The 24,935-nt window shown below is 39.4% G+C and overlaps 2 long non-coding RNA genes across 3 annotated transcripts; both read right to left on the reverse strand.

The window, feature by feature from the left end:
- Positions 1-292: 292 nt before the first annotated feature.
- On the reverse strand, positions 293-20,882 carry LOC120579856 (uncharacterized). Its single transcript, XR_005645600.1, has 3 exons — positions 20,740-20,882; positions 20,570-20,619; positions 293-1,734 (listed from the first exon to the last, which is right to left on the reverse strand). It is a non-coding gene; the product is annotated as an uncharacterized lncRNA (long non-coding RNA).
- Positions 20,883-21,480: 598 nt separating this feature from the next.
- On the reverse strand, positions 21,481-24,641 carry LOC112421198 (uncharacterized). Of its 2 annotated transcripts, none has more exons than XR_005645599.1 (3): positions 23,584-24,278; positions 22,139-22,223; positions 21,481-21,746 (listed from the first exon to the last, which is right to left on the reverse strand). It is a non-coding gene; the product is annotated as an uncharacterized lncRNA (long non-coding RNA). The 2 variants fall into 2 exon arrangements; XR_003011356.2 differs by lacking the exon at positions 21,481-21,746 and adding an exon at positions 24,308-24,641 and having other exon boundaries at positions 22,054-22,223; positions 23,584-23,654.
- Between the last annotated feature and the right edge of the window lie 294 nt (positions 24,642-24,935).

A 24,935-nucleotide genomic window follows, 5' to 3' on the forward strand; every position in this document is an offset into this window, starting at 1 on the left:
GGATTGAAACCCCTACCTATTAAATTGGATTTGACTGACTCATTCGCTAGTTTAAAATGATTAAAAGCTATTGGTTTCTCAAACTCTTTTATCTCGAATGGTTTTCTTATCTCAGTTGCAGACCATGGTCGTGATTTTCTTAAAATATTGGTCCTCCAATACTGGTGTAACTTTAAATTTTCAGGAATCATTTATGTTCAGTCCAAATTATGCCCAATGCTTAAATCATTGAAAAGCTGTTTTTATAAGTTATAACCGATCAATATATAAGTTAGTTTAAAGCTAGTTTGGACTGAAATACAGACGCTCTAGCAAAAATGTGAGCGGCTCTATTAGCTTGCTCACGAATAAAAGCTAGTTTAAAGCTAGCATGATCAGAGAGATATGACCTGCAACAAGTAATGATAGTACCTAGTTCATTTTCGTAGATACAACCACTAAGCACAACATGAACTAGGGATTGGTTATCGCTCTCATACTCAACGTGTTCAAAGCCTTTGTCAACCAGCTACCTTCATAGCAATGAGGAGAGATGTAGCCTCACATTCGATAACCGGGATAGTATAAGAAAAACACTCTGTATATGCTTGAACCAAATGTCCCCGTGCTATCACAGAAACAAATGCCAACTCCAAAACAACATTTGTCTGTGAAAAGGGCACAATCCATGTTACACTTAAACCAATTTGGACCAGGTTTCTCCAAAGATACTATGGGTGGTGGTGTAGACGTATGATCTTGAGAGTGTTGGATGGCTTGAGTACACCAACGGAAGTCTTGGACTGCATTGGTTGCTGCCCTGCAAGTTGTAGAAACATTCAATGTTTTATGCTCCCAAAGAACCTCGTTATGAGTGCACCATATGCTCCATTAAAGTGCAACAAAACGTGATTTTTCTATTTCAGATAAACCTACAAAAATTGAGAAAAACAACTTGGGTTGAGTATTAAATGACAACAACTTTTGCTCAATTTTTCTCCATAAGTTTGTGGCAACCCAACAATCTCGAGAATGTGCACATCCAAAGAAAAGGTGCATCTCATCATCTACCGCGTCATCACATAGTACACATATCGTCGGGTAAGAGACACCTCGACAATGAAGGTTGAATCTAGTTGGAAGACATAGTCTAACTAAGCGCCAACAAAAGTGCTTCATTTATTGTGGTAATTGAAGCGACCAGACATCTTTCCAATTTCCATCAACTCGAGGGAGAGATTCATAAGCAGTGAGAGATATTGATAACTTATATGTTGATTTGACAGTATAACAACCACTTGGCGTAGATGTCCAAACAACTTAATCAGACAAAGCTCTGGAGAGAGGGATTTTACAAATATCAAATACATCTTGTGTATTCATAATTGAGTTCAACAAGGTAAGATCCCAAGTATTTTGTTGGTGATCAAAGAGTTGTGAGATCATCAAATGAGGGTGGTGATACAGTGGTGTTGTTGTAGGCTTCATATTGTTACGAGTTCTAATCCACAGATCAGACCATACATTGATACTTTTTCCGTCTCCAATTCTCCACCTATATCCAAGTGTTAACAGTGGAATGGTGCTCCATATACTCCTCCATGTATAGCTTGGACTATTACCAAGTTTGGCATCCAAAAATCCATTTCTAGGAAAATATTTATCTTTGAGAACTCTGGTAAGAATAAAGGAAGAGTTTATGGGAAGCTTCCATACTTGCTCTCCATAGTCACCATAGTCTTTGCGGATTGTCATCTTGTCTGTTATCATGGTTTTTGGGTGCCAAGCCATTTAATTGGGCTTGAACCTTTTAACCGTTGATATCTCTCTTTTTTCTTGGGAAGGGTAAAAGGAGAAAAACCCTTGAGTTTGGATTCGGGGGTCGTTTTCACTACGGGAAGGTGTTAGGCACCCGGAGCGATTATGGTATTCCATAAGAACCGCTTTACTAAGTTTATTTCTACGCTCTAGTTTTATTGCTTACTTGTAAAAAGAAAGGTATGATTAGTTAAGAATGGGGGTGAGAAGAAGTAGAATTTTGATTTTTATTTCGGCTTGGATGAGTTTTGACTCATTGCCTACGTACCCTTTTAAGGGATCAAAACCGTTCGTAGTTCATTCTCAAAAATGGTTTTTTGCTTTTGTTGGTTGATTTTAAGTTCGAAAAGAGATTTTGAAGAAAGGAGATGAGAGGCCTCAAGGGCATAAGATTTAGAAAGCGTGAGGTAGAATTAGTCATTTTGCAAAAATAAAGTCCAAGGAGGATTAAGATTTATTGAAGATTTTACTTAAGAAAATAAAGGGGAAATAAGGAGTTTTGACTCCATTTTATTTTCAAAAAGGTTTTCAAGTGTTATTTGCATGTTTTAGAAAAAAGTTGATTTTTATCTAAGTGTTCGAAACTAAGCGTTCATCTAATCATGCAATCCTAGCCATACATCTATGCATACAATCCTAAGCATACATCTAGGGTGAGTGTGTGCGTGTCGGTGCGTCATAGTGTCCATAGTCCATATTACAAAAATTGCCTAAATACATTCTATGGCCCCTTTGCCAAGCTACAAATCAATTATAACAAATTACACCTCTAAATGAATTAAAACTTGTAAAAAAAATAAATGCTAGGCTAAAGAAAGTGGAGGGAATGCTAAATGGGATGCATGAAACATGGAAATAAACTTGTTAGTGAAAAGAAAAAACATAACAAGTACTAAGAAATAAAAGCATGCAAGATGGCACAAAAAGTTAATAAAATGACATTAAACCCTAAAAACTTAGGTATGAAACCTAAAGCATTCTTGGCCTCTAATTTTCATGCTTTAACAAATTTTGAAAGTGTTTTCTTTATCTCAAGTTATAGCATGGAATTATTGGAAACATGCAAGCATGGTTTCATGCCATATTTTCTAGAATAAACTTGGCATTTTATTATCTTTCAAAATATGCATATATTGTTCATAAAATCAAGCACTTATGAACCAAATCAAAACAGCAAATCAACATGAAATTATAGGCACAAATCTCTCGTATTAACACATCAAGTAGCTTTTATCACATATTCTCACATCAAGGACAAATGTGTGAAGAAGAATCCATAACAAATAATTCAAAGAGAATTAAAATGCTATGAATTAATTATACAAAAATTTCATAGATCCTTAATGTGCAAAAAAATGTCATAAAAACACTAAGAAAATATCAAGAAACATGTATGAATTTTTCTAGGAATTTTATCACGATTTTAATCAAGACATTGGTTCAAATAGCAAAGAAAAACAGTGCAAATAGCAAAAAAGTAAACAAAAACGTAAAAAGCAAAGAAATAAAGCCCAAGCCCAAAAAACCATAAGATCCGGATGCACAGGGAGCGTTGGATTGATCCAGAGGGGGAAACCCTAGATCCAACGCTCAGGATTGAAGGGATTGGACCGGTCTTGAACCGGTCCGGTTTAGTTGCCTATATAAACATGCTAGCACCGGTTTTTTTCATTTTTACAAATTCTTTCTCTCTCTTCTCTCAGAGCTTCTCTCTCTAAACTCACTCTTCTCTCTTCTCTCACCTCCACCGGTTTCTGGCTATGTCGCCGGAGAAGATGAAGGTGACCGGAAACTTCATCTTCTCCGATGAACCTCCTAGGGTTCCGGCGAAGAAATTTCCAGAATTCTAAGATTCCTACATTTTCTGATTCGTCTTCTTATTCTAAGTATGATTCTGGCACTGGTTTTTTCAAACGAGTCTTGAAACGACGTAGATCGGGAAAAAACTCCGTACGGTTTTGAAACTGATTTTGATCTTTTTTGAAAGAAAACGTTTAGATCTTTACGGATCTACATCGTTTCGTCGTTTATTGCCTCTCTAGAGCTTGTTCTTGTTTTCAAAACTTAGATCCTTATGGATCTAGGTTTCGTGTTTACGGTTATGGTTTTCTGTATTCTGGAATTTTTGATATGCTTCGCTTGCGTGATTTTTACAGGTTCAAACTATGATTAACACTTTTTGAAAAGAGATTATGAGTTTTACCTAAGGTTTTGGTTGAAACCTTTAATGGAGGAAATCTTTGGAAAACTTTTGATTCTGTTCTTGATGGTTTTGATGATTTTGCTTGCTTTTGGACCGAAAATAAATCGGTGATTCACCGGTTCTGTTTCTTCATCTTCTTCGCCGGTTTAGAACCTTGTTTCTTTCCCTCTTCTTCTCGCTGAACCTTCTTCGTGATCGGTACTGGAATTTGCTGCTTCTGCAGTGAATCCGTGCCTTGAATTGCGAAGGAGATGATTCAATGATGATGATTCCTAAGGAATCTCTGAGAATCAATGGAAAATCCAACGAATTTTGATGATTCTTGCTTTCTGGAAAACGGTTAGGGTTTTGTGTTCTTGGTGAATCTGAGAAACTTTTCTGTTTTGATTCAGTTGCTGGAAAAAGAAAATTGAATTTGTGTTTATGAGTTGGCGTGTGATTAATGGCTTTGAAATCTGACTCAATGTATTTATAGCTGACATGTGTACACTTGAGCCAATGGAATTGTGACACCTGGACCTGGAGAAAAATGGCACGGCCTTGGACAAAAAATGAAATTCTGGACCTTTTTGCAAAAACAAAGAAATTGAGGACTAAACTGTAAAATAAAATAAAAAAAGCTTGAAATGAAAATAAAAAAACAGTTTGGACAAAAATGCAATTTTGGGACCTCAATTGAGGGACCAAAATGCAATAAAAAATAAAATTTGAATAAAAAACGTAATTTGACCAAACGTAAAGTGAAACAAAAAATAAAACTGACAAAACGGACTAAAACGAACCAATGGCCTAAATGAGGTACTTCAAAGTAACCTCCCCATGCCAAAATTTTATGTGAAATGACCAAAATGCCCCTAGGGCTAAAAACGACCTAAACAGAATCAAATTGACTTGACACTGACTCAGATGCAAGTTTGAAATGAATTTAACAAGGTTCATTGATGAAATGCTAAAAATCAATCTGAAAAGACTCAAAGACAGTCACAAGGATGAAAATGGGTCCCACTGCAGGAAATGACCAAAATGCCCTCCTGTATGACTTTTTGCAAATTTTGAAATAAACTGTAGAAAAAGCAATGCAATGATTCAGAGACACTTTTGAATGACTTACAAGACAAGTAAAGACATTATGAAAGGTTTTATGCAAGAAAAACATAGGTAAAATTGTGATTGAAAATACTGCGAGGCAGAGACAGTTTGAACTGTGCAGTTGAAATTTGATAATTGACAAAGCTTGAAATGAAATTGGGCCCAGTATTTTTAGGTCCAAAAACAGAGTATAACAGCTGCCCCTATTTAAGTTTCTTTGTCTGGAGAGTCAAGAGACGGAGTCTTTGGCTTGACAGGACGAAGATACTTAAATATTAGCATTTGCACTGTGTCTGGACGTAAAAATACGCCTACCCATTTTCAAATAATATGCATGCCATGCATCATCTGGATTATGAATGCAAGACCTCATGGGGATTGGAATTAACAAAATATGTCGTATCCATTGCGGGATTGGTAGACATTGACAAAAATAGTGAATAGCAGAGTAACGAGAAACTAGAAACAAGTTGGACAGGTACAAGCTGTTCTTGGATTCAAACTAGCCACTTGACCGGGGATGAAACAAACAGACAACTGCGAGTTGTTCTTATGGATCCGAACTGGTCACTTCACAGGGGATAGGGGTTACTGGACAAACACGAGTTGTTCTTATGGATTCGAACTGGTAACTCTCTTGGGGATATTGGAAAGTGCGAGTTGTTCTTATGGATTCGAACTGGTGACCCGACGGGGGAAATTGACAAGTACGAGTTGTTCTTAAGGATTCGAACTGGTGACTCGATTGAAAACATGTAAAATTGGTAGGTACGAGTTGTTCTTAAGGATTCGAACTGGTTACTCGACTGAAAGCAAGGCAAATAGACAGGTGCGAGCTTGTTCTTGGATGCGAACTGGTTACTCCACCGGACAGAAACGGATAGACAGGTACAAGCTGCTCTTGGATTGAGCTAGTCACTTGACCAAGCGGAAACATATTGACAGGTACAAGCTGCTCTTGAATCAAGCTGGGCACTCGACCGATAATCATAAGAAAATTGATAGGTACAAACTGTTCTTGGACTTGAACTAGCCACTTGACCAAACAGAAACATATTCACTGGGGATTGGCTTGTTTGACAAAATATAGATTGAGATTGACTTGACGTCGATTTGAATGGAAAGGCAGAAATTGACCGACATTATTGGCTCACAAGGTTTTGACAGAGAACCTGACATGAGTATTGAATTGAGACTGATGTTGATATTGGAAATGCGATATGCATGGATGATATAACAGTTTCATTAAATGCATGGGCACGTAATATGCATGATTATGCATGTATGAATGCTTGTAATGTATGACTGTTGGCAGTTTGTAGGCACGACTTCACGGGGAAGACAAGACATCAGAGTATTGGGCACGTAGTGGCTCGCGCTATATTACGCATTCCTGGAAATCCTCTTTGGAGATGACGTCGTTGGGAGACGTGCCGGAACCATGGCCGAGGGCAGGTAGGTATGCAACTTGCTGGGGATAGAATCTTGAGAGACTCCACCGGGGAAAACGCCGTTGTGCTGGGCATGTTGTAGACATCGCATCTGTGGTCAATGCTTTTTGCATGTTATTTTCTCAATTTTCATTCATTCATTTTTTGCATCCCATTCTTGCCTGGATCGCCCTTTCGGATTTTCAATCCACCGGGGAAATAAATTCTTTTCAATGCCCCATTTTTGCCTGAACTGCCCTTTCGGGTTGTCAATCCAGCGGGGTGCTCATTTTTGCCTAAGTCGCCCTTTCGGGTTTTCAACTTAGCGAGCTCATTCAATTTCATGCATTTTCATTCTGTTTTTTCATTCTTGCCATTGACCACAGATTATCCTGGAAGAGAACCTGCTTGTAACGTATATTGAAATAGACATCAACACACTCTCGCTCATGCATGTTTCATTTGAATGTACCCTGTTGCTCAGGTTTGCTTTTCAAAATAGACAAAAAGTTTTCAATTTTCGAAAATGTTTGTTTCAAGCATTGTCATTATCAAAATAGAAGGAAAATGATTTGTATGTAGCTTTGAAAATAGAAGAAAATAGAGTTTTAAACAAAAGCACAGGCTCAATTTGATGTATAAGAGTGGTGGTCAGCCAAAGGCATGACTCCACGGATTCACAAGGTTTGGAAAATGGTAATTTTATTGGTTGGTGGTACATTGAACACAGCAATCATTACATTTCCCAGAAACTTTGAATTCACAAGTACAGAAGCTTCAGATGAAGATGGTCATTAACAGCTGCAGATGCCCCAAGGAGGACGGTGGTTGGCCAGATATAGTTACTTGCCTTTTGTTTCAATCTCATTTTTGCATGAACCGCCCTTCCGGGTTTTCGGCTCATCGAGACGCTCATTCTTGCCTGAGTTGCGTACAATCTCAGCGAGCTTTTCATATTTGTTTTTTTTTTGTCCCTTATTTTTGCCTGGACCGCCCTTTCGGGTTTTCGATCCACCGGGAAGCGCATTTTTGCCTAGGCCGCCCTTTCGGGTTTTCGACCTACCACGCTGTTCTTTTCATATTTCTAGGCAAAGTATTTCTTGACTATATCGGCGTTCACTGGATTTGGAAGTTCTACACCATCCATGTGTGTAAGGATTAAAGCACCGCCGGAGAAGGCCTTCTTGACGACATAAGGACCTTCATAGTTAGGCGTCCACTTGCCCCTTGGGTCGGGTTGCTGGTTTATCCTCCTTTTCAATACAAGTTCCCCTACCTTGAATTCTCGAGGATGGACCTTCTTGTCAAAAGCAGTCTTCATTCTTGCTTGATATGACTGTCCACGAGCCATGGCATCCATACGTTTTTCCTCAATCAAATTCAACTGATCATACCGGCTTTGGCACCATTCAGCCTCGGATAACTTTGCTTCCATGATCACACGGAGAGATGGGATCTCCACTTCCAAAGGAAGAACTGCTTCCATACCATATACAAGAGAGAAAGGGGTTGCCCCGGTTGAACTGCGCACGGTAGTACGGTAGCCATGCAGAGCATAGGGTAACATCTCATGCCAGTCCTTGTAAGTGGTCACCATCTTTTGGACAATTCTCTTGATATTCTTGTTGGCGGCCTCAACTGCACCATTCATCTGAGGTCTATAAGGAGAAGAATTATGATGCTCAATTTTGAATTCTTCACAAAGAGCTTGTACCACATTGTTGTTCAGGTTGGTACCATTGTCGGTAATAATCTTGCTGGGAACACCATATCGACAGATGATGTTGTTCTTGATAAACTTAGCTACCACTTGCTTGGTCACATTGGTATAAGATGCCGCTTCAACCCATTTGGTGAAGTAGTCAATTGCCACTAAGATAAAACGATGACCATTTGAAGCCTTCGGTTCAATTCTTCCAATCATGTCGATGCCCCACATTGAGAACGGCCATGGGGATGACATAACATTGAGAGCGTGTGGAGGCACATGAATCTTATCAGCATAGATTTGACATTTGTGGCATTTTCTGGCGTACTGGTAGCAATCATGCTCCATGGCCATCCAGTAGTAACCTGCTCGTAACAACTTCCTTGACATAGTATGCCCTGTAGCATGGGTCCCGAAGGTACCGTCATGTACATCATGCATTAACTGCTCTGCTTCATGTTCATCAACACATCTTAACAATACCATGTCATAGTTTCTCTTGTACAGAATATCTCCATCTAACAGGAATCTACTGGCCAATCTTCTCAGGGTCTTCTTGTCTTGTTTGGAAGCACCCGGCGGATACTCACGGCTTAGCAAGAACTGCTTGATGTCGTAGTACCAAGGTTTATAGTCAACCACATTTTCACCAGCCTGATCGATCACATCCCCAATAGCAAACACATGTGAAGGTCTTTCAAGGCGTTGCACTTTGATTAATGGCACATCATTCCAATGGTTTACTCGAAACATGGAAGATAGAGTAGCAAGAGCATCAGCCATTTGGTTCTCATCACGAGGAATATGGTGCAGCTCGACCTTTGTAAAATATGTCAGCAGACGTCTCGCATAATCACGATAAGGAATCAACTTAGCATGGTGGGTCTCCCATTCACCCTTTATCTGATTGATGACGAGCGCAGAATCTCCATAGATGTCGAGGTGTTTGATTCTCATGTCAATTGCTTCCTCGATCCCAAAGATACATGCTTCATACTCAGCCATATTGTTGGTACATTCGAACAAAATTCGGGCGGTAAAAGGAATGTGATGCCCCTGTGGGGACACAATGACTGCCCCAATTCCTTTACCATAAGCATTGACAGCACCATCAAAGATTAAACCCCACTTGCTATTGGGATCTGGACCTTCATTAATCAACGGTTCATCGCAGTCTTTGGATTTCAAATACATGATCTCTTCATCGGGGAAGTCGAACTCAATTGGTTGGTAATCATCAAGAGGTTGGTAAGCAAGGTGATCGGCAAGAATGCTACCTTTGATTGCCTTTTGAGTTTTGAACACAATATCATATTCAGACAAAAGCATCTGCCAACGTGCAATCTTTCCAGTAACAGCAGCTTTCTCAAAGATATACTTGATCGGATCCATTCTGGATATCAACCAAGTTGTATGATTCACCAAATAATGACGCAGGCGTTTGGCAGCCCAAGCTAAAGCACAACAAGTCTTCTCAAGCATTGTATACCGAGTTTCACAATCGGTGAACTTCTTGCTCAGATAGTAGATAGCATGCTCTTTCTTTCCAGTTTCATCTTGTTGACCAAGTACACATCCCATGGATTCATCAAACACTGCCAAATACATAATCAAAGGCCTTCCTTCCACGGGTGGGACAAGGATAGGTGGTTCTAGCAGATAATTCTTGATGCTATCAAAAGCTTCTTGGCATTCATCATTCCATACAATAGGCTGATTCTTCCTGAGTAGCTTGAAGATCGGCCCGCAGGTTGCGGTCATGTGAGATATGAATCGGGAGATGTAATTCAAACGTCCGAGGAAGCCTCTGACTTGCTTCTCTGTCTGTGGAGCTGGCATTTCTCGGATGGCCCGGACTTTATCAGGATCGACTTCAATGCCCTTTTGGCTGACAATGAAGCCTAATAACTTCCCAGATCTGACGCCGAATGTACATTTGTTAGGATTCAATCGAAGCTTGTATTTTCTCAACCTTTCAAACATCTTTGTCAAATATTCAACATGCTGATCTTCATCTGTTGACTTCACGATCATGTCGTCCACATATACTTCGACCTCTTTGTGAATCATGTCATGAAACAGAGTAGTCATTCCCCTTTGGTAGGTGGCACCAGCATTGATTAGGCCGAACGGCATCACTTTGTAGCAGAAGGTCCCCCATGGAGTGATAAAAGACGTCTTTTCTCTATCCTCAGGAGACATCTTGATCTGATTGTAACCGGAGAAACCGTCCATGAAGGAGAACACCTTAGACTGAGCAGTGTTATCAACAAGCACATCAATATGAGGTAGCGGAAAGTTGTCTTTTGGACTGGCTTTATTCAAGTCTCTGAAATCAACACACATCCGGACTTTACCGTCCTTCTTCGGCACTGGTACAATATTAGCAACCCATTCAGGGTACTCAACTGTCATGAGGAAACCCGCATCAATTTGCTTTTGAACCTCGCTCTTGATCTTGAGAGCCATATCTGGATGAGTCCTTCTCAATTTCTGCCTGACGGGAGGACATTCGGGCTTGGTAGGGATCCGATGCTCTACAATCATAGGGTCTAGACCTGGCATATCTTCATACGACCATGCGAAAATATCCGGATATTCCCGGAGGAGTTGGATGATCTTACTTTTAACCTCTTCTCCTAGAGCAGCACCGATCTTGATTTCCCGTTTGTTCTCCTCGGTACCTATGTTGATAAGCTCAATCTCTTCCTGATGAGGCTGAATGGCTTTCTTTTCCTGCTCGAGTAACCGAGTGATCTCATATGGTATATCATCACCGTCCTCATCTTCGGCTTCATATACCGGGAATTCAAAGTTTGGAGGAACCATAGGATTACTGTGTTCAACGGGTTTATTATGGTTCAACCTGCATATAATGATTGGATGATTTTTAGAAAGAGTTTTTTTTTTCATGCAGATTTTTGAAATTAATAAGAAAATACAGACGTTTTGGTTTTTTCTGGCATTACCATTTTTCCAAGAAAAGGCACTAAATAAAAAAAGCAGTCGTGAAAGAAACGACAATTTTTATTCATCAAACGGCAATGCCGAAACAAACACGCCCTTACAGAAAATATCACTCTCGCTTTGGGCAGAGCGAGAGGATTGTTATTTTTGAAAACAAAGCGCTAAAGCAACAAGACACATTACTCGGAAACATGCATGATTGAAGGAATGTCAATGGCATCCCAATCTCTCGCAATGCCTCCTGGTGTAACAAATGTAGGCCTGAGACCAGATCCAGTGGCTTCTTCAGAGATAGCATTAACAAACCCAGCACTGTGGAAGACTCCCGAGGAAACCCTTGATGACGGAGAGAACCCGAGACCTTCTTTACGCTTGTTCTCACAGAGCTGTATTACCTTGCCCCAGCCGGCAGTCTGACCTTCCTGGATAACCTTCTGAGCATCTTTCAATGAAGCCATAGCAGTCCCAGCTTTCTTAGGCTCTGCACCTTCAATAGTCAAACCTTGGAAAGCAGTCCCTTCAGCAGACCCTGCTTCAATACAAGAAAAGGAAGATAGCTGGCTAACTAAGTATGCCTCTTCACCATGAATGGTAACAAGCTTCCCATTCCTTATGAATTTCAACTTCTGATGTAAGGTAGAGGTTACCGCACCTGCATCGTGTATCCATGGTCTTCCCAGCAGGCAACTGTAGGATGCATTAATGTCCATCACCTGGAAAGTAACCAAGAAATTCTCAGGGCCAATGGTTATCGGCAAGTCTATCTCCCCCAGCACATTCTTTCGAGATCCATCAAAAGCTTTGACCAAGAAAGTACTCCTCCTCAAAGGGGTCCCACGGTAGCTCAACTGATCTAGAGTTGTCTTGGGCATTACATTGAGAGAGGAACCGGTATCCACTAACACATTTGATATCATGTCTGATTTGCAATTCACCGAGATGTGTAAAGCCAGATTGTGACTCTTTCCCACTTCCGGCAACTCTTCTTCACTAAACCAGAGATTGTTACAAGCAGTAATATTTCCCACTATGCCACCGAAACGATCTACCGTAACCTCGTGGTCAACATAAGCCTGCTCCAGCACTTTCAACAAGGTATTCCTGTGAGCCTCAGAGCTCAAGAGTAATGACAATACAGATATCTTCGAAGGAGTCTGCAGCAACTGATCAACGATCTTGTAGTCGCTCCTCTTTATTATTCTCAGAATCTCATCTAAATTCGAATCCTCAATAGACTTGCCTGACTGGTTCACATCTGTAGCAATGGGTGAAACAACGGTTGGAGTTGCTTCTTCAACTGGTGGAATGGTCGGCGTAGCTACTTTCTTCTGAAATAACGGCGGACGGACCTTCCCGCTTCTTAGCGCTGCAGAAGTCCCTTCGGCAATATTGCTTACTGTGGCAAAGGAGGCTAGAGGCACCTCTACTCCATTTTCTATCATAGTAGCATTGTACTTGTATGGCACTGCCTTGTCCGAAACATAAGGAATTGGTCCTGGCAACCTTATCACCAAAGGCTCAGCATTCTTCTTCAAAGGTACACTCTTGACAGGCGGATCGTGAAAAACTGGCACGACCACGCAAACATCACTGACAGTCAGAAGATTATCATCCATCAAGCTTTGGATGTCGTCTTGAACAGTATAACAACCCAAAGGATCACGGAGGCATCCCAGACACTTGGCATGATCATGGTTGAACAGAGAAGCTTTGCACAACTTGATGTGTAGAGGTACTAGAGGAGTTGCGACGTTGCGGACATCAAGTCTAGGAGCTTCCTCACACACTTCGATCATATTCACAGCGGCATGATTTGGTAGCGGATTGTCGAGGACATGCGGAACATTATTCTCAAAAGTCAGCTTTCCTTGATCAATGAGCTTCTTCACGATGTACTTCAAAGCATAACACCCCTCGACATCATGACCTAAGGCACCCTGATGAAAATCACATTTGAGATCAGACCTGAACCTTGGAGGCAACGGATCAGGTGGAGGCTTGCCCTGTCTAGTTGTACAATGCCCTCTCTGGAGTAAAGTTGGAAGCAACTCAGCATATAACATCGGTATCGGAGGGAAAGTAGGCCTAGCTTGCTGATTTTGTTGTTGTTGTTGAACCGGCAACTGTTGTTTCATCTGTTGGGCAATTGCATTGACGGGCACTTGAGGTTGACCCGGTGGCAGAGGGTACTGATGATAAAATGGCGGAAAGAAAGGATGCTGAGAATACGGCATATACGGGTATGACGGAGGCATTTGAGCTGCATTGATAGGAGCAACAGTAGCCATGGATTGACCGGCTCCAGCTGATACCATCCCCACTTCAGTTTCTTTCTTCTTGTGGTGTCCATTACCATATCTCTTTGACGCACTCGTAGAAGATTCAGCTTTCTCAAACACAATGATTCCATCCCTGACGGCTTCCTCAAGACGGGTTCCCATGGTGACCATCTCCGAAAAGTTGTTCGGGGCAGCTATGATCATCCTCTCAACATAATCCTTCTTTAAGGTCTTTAAGAATGTCTGGGTCATTTCTTCTTCATCTAAAGCAGGAGTGATACGGGCAGCTGCCCCTCTCCACCTTTGTGCATATTCACGGAAACTTTCCTCCTTCTTCTGAGATAGGGACCTGAGGAACTCCCTATTCGGCTTCAAACGAGTGTTAAACCCGTAGTGGCTCTTGAAAGCAGTGGCTAGTTCATCAAAAGTATGGACATCGTCTTTGCTCAGACTAGTATACCACTCTGCTGCATCCTCCATCAGACTGTCTTGGAAATAATGGATCATAAGGGAATCATTGTCCTTGTAGTTGCCCATCTTCCGGACATATTTGACAATGTGATTTTGAGGACAAGTCAGCCCGTTATACTTGTCGAACTCCGGGACTTTGAACTTTTTAGGAACGTCTACCTTCGATACTAAGCAGAGATCCTGGGTTTTAATGGAGTCTCCATTTCCCCTGTTGGCCTTAATTTCCCGTCGGAGCTCTTTGGCAAGTTCTTCCATTCTCTCTTCCATAGTCCCGGTTGTGGCAATACTCTCACGGTGCGCATTAGCATGAACAAACAGAGGCACCGTATTCACAATGGGCTCGGTAACAGTTGTTGCAGCTTGAGTCAAGGCGGTACTAACAGGAGTTAAGTTTGCCCCCGGGATTGGGCCATTGTTGGTAGTACCAGAGGTGCCTGCCCCTGTATTAGCAGTATAGTATGGCGGAAGTCCGTAAGGGAACCCGGATGGCATGATGAAGCGAGGATCAGTTGTTACAGTAGGAGTCACATTTGCAGCTGTAGAAACTACAGGAACTGGTTGTTCCTGAGCAGCCAACAGAGCAGTCATAGCATCATGAGCCTTGGCCAATTCCTCCTTCAGAGCTGCCAATTCGGTACGGAGCTGAGAGTTCTCTTCTTCCATAGCCCTTTTCTTTCTTCTGTATTCTCTGGTTCGATCAATTCTATCAGGTTCGTAAACTCTCTGAGCACGAGCCACTTTTCACACTGCGGCAGAGGAACCAGGAGATAGTGAGCACTTGGAAGCCTTTGTGACCAATGCATGATGCATATGATGCATGATATGCAAATGCGAATGCAAAAGACTTATTTTTTTCATCGAAGGATTTTTAAACAAATTAGAAATCTTGCAAATAAACAAAACTACATAGCATTTTCAACAAGGTAAACAAATGAAGCTCTCAAGCATAGGAAGTAGTCGGAAGATCATCGGACTCGGAATCTGAATCACAGTATCTGTCAAAGAAGTCCCGTCGTCCTCTGGCTCTCTTGGAATCTCTCATAAGCAGCTCGTCTTTCTCTTCCAATTCCCTCCGGACCTTAGCTAGTCCTTTCTTCAACATCAGATTCTCATGAGTCTTCTGCTCATCTCTACCATCCAAAGTCATGATTAGATTCTCGGCTTGATTGTACCGAGCTTTCCACACTTGCTTCTCATGACTTTCCATAGCTAGATGCTCCTGATACATATCCTGAGTCGCAGGGAGCAAAGGTAGAGGCATAGATGGAGTGGATGAAGATACGTATCTCATAGCTGGATAAGGCATACCGATCTCCTCAGCTCGATCTATCACCCACTGAGTATAGGCCTCATGAGCGACACCGGATCTCACACCTAGATGCTTCACACTCTTCCTTCGAACCTTGGACCAAGCATCCATGAAAGCTTTCCTTTGTCCGGTAGGAGCATTCGTGTAGAAGAAGAACTCTGGAGATGTGGCAAGATTGATGGGCTTCGACTTCATAGGAAAACCAAACTGTCTCATAGCAAGCTCGGGATTGTAGTTGATTCCTCCACGGGTACCAAGAAGAGGTACATTGAGAAAGTCTCCGCAACCCATAATGATTTCCTTTACCTGAGCGGCCGGAGTGAGCCAGACGACCTCATTAGGAGTGAGAGCCATAATCCGCTGAGAGTAGGACCAATTTTCCGAGTTATCATGGAAGGAACTCGGAAGGTGCGAAATAAACCACCTATACAAAAGAGATGTGCAGCAAAGAATATACCCACGGCCCTTGAGAGTCCTGTCATGGATGGCGTGGTAGGTATCCGCTAGCAAAGTAGGAACCGGGTTCTTGGAATGAAAGATCTCGATAGCATTCATGTCCACGAAGTTGTCGAGGTTCGGGAAGAGAATGAGCCCGTAGATAAGCAAAGCAAGAATAGCCTCGAGTGTATCCTGACGAGTAGTACCGAGATTAGCCTGATCAAGAAGATACTTCGAAGTGAACCCCCGGATGTGAGATTTGGTAATAAGATGGTTGGAGACATCGGAAGTCTTGAGGTAGAGATCCTTAGCAATAACCAGAGGAGTAAGAGGAGCCCCGGGACCGGTGAAAGGCATCTTCTCGGCTATAGGTAAACCCACTAGGTTGGAGTAAGCCTCAAGAGTAGGAACCAACTGGAAGTCCGGGAAAGTGAAGCAACGGAAGCTCGGATCATAAAACTGTACTAGAGTGTGCACTAGCTTCTCGTCCACATCGGTTCGGAGCAAAGTAAGCAATCCCCCATACCGGAGTCGGAACCCTATTTGACTCTTGACCTTGAGTGCCAACTCTCTCAAACTAACCAAATCCACTTCCTTGAACTTGTAGCACTTAGTCTTCTTCATACCTGTGATTATTTACAAAAATTTCCATTTGTTTAAACCCTTCGATGAATGCATGAAAAATGTTTATGCATGAATGCATGTATGCATGATTGTGTTGTTTAGTTTACAAAGGACAAGGTGGGTTGAGGTTCAAAGTGACGGATGGACACGGCGTCCGGTGAACTAAGGCTTTGGATAGTAGTAACCAAGGTTCTAACACAGTTCCCAAACTGCAACCTCTCTCACATATATCATGGTAGTACAGGACGACACCCGTTCCATGATTATTTGTGAGAAGGTCTAGTTTGAGTGTAGTATCGCGTGACGACTAAAGTTTGAGACAACACTCAATTTAGCCACCGCACTACGTCCTAAAAAGGCTAGGATGGGTTTGGTAACTACGGTTCATAGCTTCGTCGAACAATTGAAAGTGAAGTGCCTAAGCATGACAACACACGCCGACAATATCACCTTCAAAATGCCTCAGCTATGTGAGATTGATCGCATAATCCAATACACGAGGCAACCCCCGGATCGAATTGTCGATTATATCTCTACCTAAACATAAGTTCACTCAGCCCGGGTTAGGACTTTTGATATTCTCACCCCACACGTCAAATGGAAGTAAACAAAATATTCACATATATAAGCAATAAAACAAAGCGTAAATATAAACTAAGGAAAACTAGGCGTGACCCGCTAAAAAGACTCCCCAGTGAAGTCGCCATTTCTGTTATCATGGTTTTTGGGTGCCAAGCCATTTAATTGGGCTTGAACCTTTTAACCGTTGATATCTCTCTTTTTTCTTGGGAAGGGTAAAAGGAGAAAAACCCTTGAGTTTGGATTCGGGGGTCGTTTTCACTACGGGAAGGTGTTAGGCACCCGGAGCGATTATGGTATTCCATAAGAACCGCTTTACTAAGTTTATTTCTACGCTCTAGTTTTATTGCTTACTTGTAAAAAGAAAGGTATGATTAGTTAAGAATGGGGGTGAGAAGAAGTAGAATTTTGATTTTTATTTCGGCTTGGATGAGTTTTGACTCATTGCCTACGTACCCTTTTAAGGGATCAAAACCGTTCGTAGTTCATTCTCAAAAATGGTTTTTTGCTTTTGTTGGTTGATTTTAAGTTCGAAAAGAGATTTTGAAGAAAGGAGATGAGAGGCCTCAAGGGCATAAGATTTAGAAAGCGTGAGGTAGAATTAGTCATTTTGCAAAAATAAAGTCCAAGGAGGATTAAGATTTATTGAAGATTTTACTTAAGAAAATAAAGGGGAAATAAGGAGTTTTGACTCCATTTTATTTTCAAAAAGGTTTTCAAGTGTTATTTGCATGTTTTAGAAAAAAGTTGATTTTTATCTAAGTGTTCGAAACTAAGCGTTCATCTAATCATGCAATCCTAGCCATACATCTATGCATACAATCCTAAGCATACATCTAGGGTGAGTGTGTGCGTGTCGGTGCGTCATAGTGTCCATAGTCCATATTACAAAAATTGCCTAAATACATTCTATGGCCCCTTTGCCAAGCTACAAATCAATTATAACAAATTACACCTCTAAATGAATTAAAACTTGTAAAAAAAATAAATGCTAGGCTAAAGAAAGTGGAGGGAATGCTAAATGGGATGCATGAAACATGGAAATAAACTTGTTAGTGAAAAGAAAAAACATAACAAGTACTAAGAAATAAAAGCATGCAAGATGGCACAAAAAGTTAATAAAATGACATTAAACCCTAAAAACTTAGGTATGAAACCTAAAGCATTCTTGGCCTCTAATTTTCATGCTTTAACAAATTTTGAAAGTGTTTTCTTTATCTCAAGTTATAGCATGGAATTATTGGAAACATGCAAGCATGGTTTCATGCCATATTTTCTAGAATAAACTTGGCATTTTATTATCTTTCAAAATATGCATATATTGTTCATAAAATCAAGCACTTATGAACCAAATCAAAACAGCAAATCAACATGAAATTATAGGCACAAATCTCTCGTATTAACACATCAAGTAGCTTTTATCACATATTCTCACATCAAGGACAAATGTGTGAAGAAGAATCCATAACAAATAATTCAAAGAGAATTAAAATGCTATGAATTAATTATACAAAAATTTCATAGATCCTTAATGTGCAAAAAAATGTCATAAAAACACTAAGAAAATATCAAGAAACATGTATGAATTTTTCTAGGAATTTTATCACGATTTTAATCAAGACATTGGTTCAAATAGCAAAGAAAAACAGTGCAAATAGCAAAAAAGTAAACAAAAACGTAAAAAGCAAAGAAATAAAGCCCAAGCCCAAAAAACCATAAGATCCGGATGCACAGGGAGCGTTGGATTGATCCAGAGGGGGAAACCCTAGATCCAACGCTCAGGATTGAAGGGATTGGACCGGTCTTGAACCGGTCCGGTTTAGTTGCCTATATAAACATGCTAGCACCGGTTTTTTTCATTTTTACAAATTCTTTCTCTCTCTTCTCTCAGAGCTTCTCTCTCTAAACTCACTCTTCTCTCTTCTCTCACCTCCACCGGTTTCTGGCTATGTCGCCGGAGAAGATGAAGGTGACCGGAAACTTCATCTTCTCCGATGAACCTCCTAGGGTTCCGGCGAAGAAATTTCCAGAATTCTAAGATTCCTACATTTTCTGATTCGTCTTCTTATTCTAAGTATGATTCTGGCACTGGTTTTTTCAAACGAGTCTTGAAACGACGTAGATCGGGAAAAAACTCCGTACGGTTTTGAAACTGATTTTGATCTTTTTTGAAAGAAAACGTTTAGATCTTTACGGATCTACATCGTTTCGTCGTTTATTGCCTCTCTAGAGCTTGTTCTTGTTTTCAAAACTTAGATCCTTATGGATCTAGGTTTCGTGTTTACGGTTATGGTTTTCTGTATTCTGGAATTTTTGATATGCTTCGCTTGCGTGATTTTTACAGGTTCAAACTATGATTAACACTTTTTGAAAAGAGATTATGAGTTTTACCTAAGGTTTTGGTTGAAACCTTTAATGGAGGAAATCTTTGGAAAACTTTTGATTCTGTTCTTGATGGTTTTGATGATTTTGCTTGCTTTTGGACCGAAAATAAATCGGTGATTCACCGGTTCTGTTTCTTCATCTTCTTCGCCGGTTTAGAACCTTGTTTCTTTCCCTCTTCTTCTCGCTGAACCTTCTTCGTGATCGGTACTGGAATTTGCTGCTTCTGCAGTGAATCCGTGCCTTGAATTGCGAAGGAGATGATTCAATGATGATGATTCCTAAGGAATCTCTGAGAATCAATGGAAAATCCAACGAATTTTGATGATTCTTGCTTTCTGGAAAACGGTTAGGGTTTTGTGTTCTTGGTGAATCTGAGAAACTTTTCTGTTTTGATTCAGTTGCTGGAAAAAGAAAATTGAATTTGTGTTTATGAGTTGGCGTGTGATTAATGGCTTTGAAATCTGACTCAATGTATTTATAGCTGACATGTGTACACTTGAGCCAATGGAATTGTGACACCTGGACCTGGAGAAAAATGGCACGGCCTTGGACAAAAAATGAAATTCTGGACCTTTTTGCAAAAACAAAGAAATTGAGGACTAAACTGTAAAATAAAATAAAAAAAGCTTGAAATGAAAATAAAAAAACAGTTTGGACAAAAATGCAATTTTGGGACCTCAATTGAGGGACCAAAATGCAATAAAAAATAAAATTTGAATAAAAAACGTAATTTGACCAAACGTAAAGTGAAACAAAAAATAAAACTGACAAAACGGACTAAAACGAACCAATGGCCTAAATGAGGTACTTCAAAGTAACCTCCCCATGCCAAAATTTTATGTGAAATGACCAAAATGCCCCTAGGGCTAAAAACGACCTAAACAGAATCAAATTGACTTGACACTGACTCAGATGCAAGTTTGAAATGAATTTAACAAGGTTCATTGATGAAATGCTAAAAATCAATCTGAAAAGACTCAAAGACAGTCACAAGGATGAAAATGGGTCCCACTGCAGGAAATGACCAAAATGCCCTCCTGTATGACTTTTTGCAAATTTTGAAATAAACTGTAGAAAAAGCAATGCAATGATTCAGAGACACTTTTGAATGACTTACAAGACAAGTAAAGACATTATGAAAGGTTTTATGCAAGAAAAACATAGGTAAAATTGTGATTGAAAATACTGCGAGGCAGAGACAGTTTGAACTGTGCAGTTGAAATTTGATAATTGACAAAGCTTGAAATGAAATTGGGCCCAGTATTTTTAGGTCCAAAAACAGAGTATAACATTGTCCCATTTGAGCCAATTGATACCGAACGCTCCATTTTTCTTTGAACCTGAGTAAAAAGAGTTCAGCATCCTTTCAATTTCTTCTCCAAAAGAGGTAGGAAGAAGAAAATCACTCATGCAATAAGAAGGAATAACTTGGGCAACTGATTTGATTAAAACCTCTTTACCTGCTCTAAAAAGTGATCTTTGGCTCCAATTCTGAATATTTTTCCAGATCTGCTCCTTTAGGTATATAAAGATAGCTTTTTTATTCCTCCTGACCATAGAAGGAAAACCCAAGTATTTACCTTGGCTGATTACCTCACGTACCCCTAACAATGAAGTAATAGTGGAACGATAAGATGGGTCAGTATTCCGACTAAAGGAGATAGTCGACTTCTGATAATTTATTGCTTGACCACTAGCTGATTTATAGCTATCCATGATATATTTGAGTGTGTTGATTTCTTTGGTGTTGGCCATACAAAACAAAAAACCGTCATCTTCTTGACCACTTTGAGTAGGAATTTTTAACAATATACATTAAGTTCTTTATATATTTTTTAACAATATTTGTATTGTTTATTCTTGTCGGAACAAAAAACAATATTTGTTTATTTCCTTAAAAAAAATTGGTTATTCAAAGTCGAATCATCTAATTTTTTTATAAAAAAAATAATTTATGTTTACACATCTATCTATACCACAACAGTACGTATGTGTAGCCGGTACAATTTTTTTTTTATGGTACTAATAATCCAACATGATAAACATAATTTGTTACCCTTATCTTCCTAAACCTAACCCCCCAAGTTGTAAACCCTAAACAAATCGCGTATTCAATATGAAAACGAAGAGGACAAGAAGCTCTCAATTCTGAACAAAGACAACAATCATCACTACTCAAACAAAATCAGATTTATATTTATCTGATCAGTGTTGGGAATGTGTCGTCAGATTCCTCAACAACGGCAACAAACACAACAACAGCTCCTTAACGTCTTTCTCTGCCGTCATAAAGCAGTTCCTGTCGATCACCAACCGTCTTCGATTCTCAATAACTATCTGTGACCCAACCTGCCTTTGCCTCAGTTGACTCTTCCAAAGATTCCCTAACCTCACCTCCCTCCGCCTTGCTCACTACTTTTGTGACGACATATTTTGTTGGATTTCCTCCCTTGCCTCCTCCATTAGTCTGAAATACACTAAAATTAATAGTGTAGACAAGTCTAATTCCTTTGTTGTAGGCCCTCAATTAAAGTCTCTCCATTTGATTTTTAATCCATGTTTACGAGATGAAAGCATCCAAACGATTGCTTCCGTTTTCCCCAATTTGCAATTGGTTAATTTTAGTTATTGCCATAACATATCTGAAGAAGGTATTTTCCATGTTTTAAGGACATGTTCTTAACCGGCTGTTTAGAAAGGAAGCTGCTCGGAATGAACTTTGATGTTCCCAATGTAACATCCCTAATAGAAATTTACCTAGGATATCTAGCATGTGTGTTAAATTTGGCATTGGATACACTAAAATTACAATAATAAAGATTTCCTCTGAATAAGATATAGAAAATTCTCGTCTTATACCTCTAAAATAACACTACTGACGTGAACTTCCAACGACTTCTGCTTCTTCATCACGAACCATGATGTTGTCTAGTAACCTGAATATCTGAAATAAATAAAAGGGATTGGGGTGAGACAAGATGTCTTAGTGAGTTCCACCTATCCTAGGTTGTAGGCAATCTCAGGGAACCTAGGATCGCCATCTGTTCTAAACTCAACCCATTTCAGATTTATACAGTCTTTATCCTACATAACTGAGTGATCGGGGATAACTAGAATCGCTGTCTGAAATGTTACCTTGATTATATAATAAATATAGTCATACTCATAACTTTAATCATAAACATAATTACCATAATCATAATAATAAACATAAACATATATCCAATATATCGTATTCTGGTATAACTTATACTTCGACATACTTATCTGAGTATGTCTCTGATTCTTTTATGATAACAACTAGTTTGGGCTAACTAAGCCAGAGTTCCGTAACTAAAATTTCTCATTTTCCAGTGATTGGCAAAATGCCCATAAAATATTTCTTCGTAACTAATTCATTTTAAACATAATTTTCATGTTAATATGTGTATGCTATGTAGTATTCATGTTGGAGGGTCCTTAGAATTTTTCCTTCAAATACTAACCGAATAACTCTTGACTTAAAATTTCATATCGTTTAGTTATACATTTCATTATGTGCCTATATATCACATTGCCTATTCATTGTAGCGAACGGTAACTATTTCATTTTGTTACTATGAGCCGTACATCATAGGCTACATTATCTCTTCGTTGTAGCAAACGGAGTTTTCACATTCGTTACTATGAGCCGTACCTCATAGGCTACATTATCTCTTCGTCGTAGCAAACAGAGTTTCACATTCGTTACTATGAGCCGTACCTCATAGGCTAAATTATCTCTTCGTTGTAGCAAACGGAGTTTTCACATTCGTTACTATGAGCCATACCTCATAGGCTACATTATCTCTTCGTTGTAGCAAACGGAGTTTCACATTCGTTACTATGAGCCGTACCTCATAGGCTACATTATCTCTTCGTTGTTGCAAACATAGTTTTTCTCAATTTTTTTTTCTTTCTTTCTATGAGCATGTTACTCATTTCAATTTTTTTTTCCACATTTCAATTTTCTTTCAAATCATTACTATAATTATATACATCAATTGCGTTGATAGAATTCCCCTCCAACATTTATACTAGCATAAACATATTTATTAATATAAATGAGATTTTAGAATAAACAAATAAGGATACCTAATTCAGAAATAATCATTCTACCATCTCATATCTATTCTGTTTCAAATGTACCATTCATATGGTATGATAGTCATGCTCGCACAATCGGCAAGTAATCATAAAAATGGTCTAATTATTCATGTTATCTCAATAATCTAACATAATCATAATTGATCCCCAAAGGTGGGTTCTAAGCTAAAGGAACTCACCTTAGCATTTTCCTGAATTCTCTACACCATTTAGGTCTCAAATAACTTCTGTCAGCTTCTGAATCACGCTTCTGCAAAACGGCTGATTTGGGGTTATCTTTTCTGCTTTTAACTTTCTGTATTTCAACTTGAAAACAAACACTTATTCAGCCCTTTGAACATACATATTAAGTTCTGGAGTCATTCACCCAACTTAGATTCACGTTTTAGCTTATTTCAGAAAAATCTACGTCAAACCAGTAAGTAAATTTCAGCAGAATTTTACAAACTTTAAATGCGTTTTCTGAGTCCATTCTTAATCCGAATCATGCAAAGTTTATATCCGAACTGAAGGGAAATAAGTGTAGAATCCGAAACTTCAACAATTACTTAATTCCAGATTACACAGAAAGAGATATGACGAATATACTACCAATATGCCATACAAAGTTTTACCCAATTTTCATAAGGTTCGAGTACAATCACCTTTAACAATAATACACCATTTTGATCACCAACTCATCTTTCTTACATCAACAACAAACCATTAACAATGATCTTCAACAACAATTCTCTAATTATCTCATTTCATGAACCAAGCTACTCTAACATGAAAATTATCATAGAAATTCAAACTTTCTCACACAATTCACATACCCATTAACTTAATCAACAATTCAATCTATAACAATTCAAATTCAAGCTTAAATTTAGGATTCTCAACTTGTTTAAAATAAACCCTTACTAGAATAAGCTTCCTACTTGAGATTCCACTCCAAACCTTGAACCTAGCAACCAAACAAAACACCACCATGAATTTCCTCTCTTGAACTCTTTCCCTCTTGCTTGCAAATGAAATTTTCCCAAAGTCTAGAAGGATGGGTAGATGGCTGATTTGAAGGAAGAGGGATTAATTTTGAAGCTTATTTCTTGGTCTAATCACTACAAGGGACACTCTTAAACAGTTTTCATGATGATTTCATGAAGAATTAATGATTTTTGGTGGATTGGGTGAGGAGAGGAAGAGAGGGCGTGAGCTAGAGAGGAAGAGAGAAGAAAAATCTGAAATTTGGAGAGAGAGAAAGATGGAGAAAAAGTGTAGAAATTTCATGTTTTGTCTTATTTATTCCTTAGTAAGAAATGCCCAAAATGCTCTTTTCTACACTCTTCTTCAAACTAAAATATCCGATAAAATATCGTAAAAGTTTTAAGCGAAATATTTTATTCCCCATAGTCTGTTGAAATAATATGTTTCAGTCCCGAAAAGTCTTATGCACAATTACCATTTGTCCTTCCCTAAAAAAATTCCAAAGATAAAATAACTTATACTGAATTTTTACATGCGGGGTATTACACCCAAACTAGAAGTGTTG

Source organism: Medicago truncatula, chromosome 4 (assembly GCF_003473485.1).
Source record: "Medicago truncatula cultivar Jemalong A17 chromosome 4, MtrunA17r5.0-ANR, whole genome shotgun sequence".
Lineage (NCBI taxonomy): Eukaryota > Viridiplantae > Streptophyta > Magnoliopsida > Fabales > Fabaceae > Medicago > Medicago truncatula.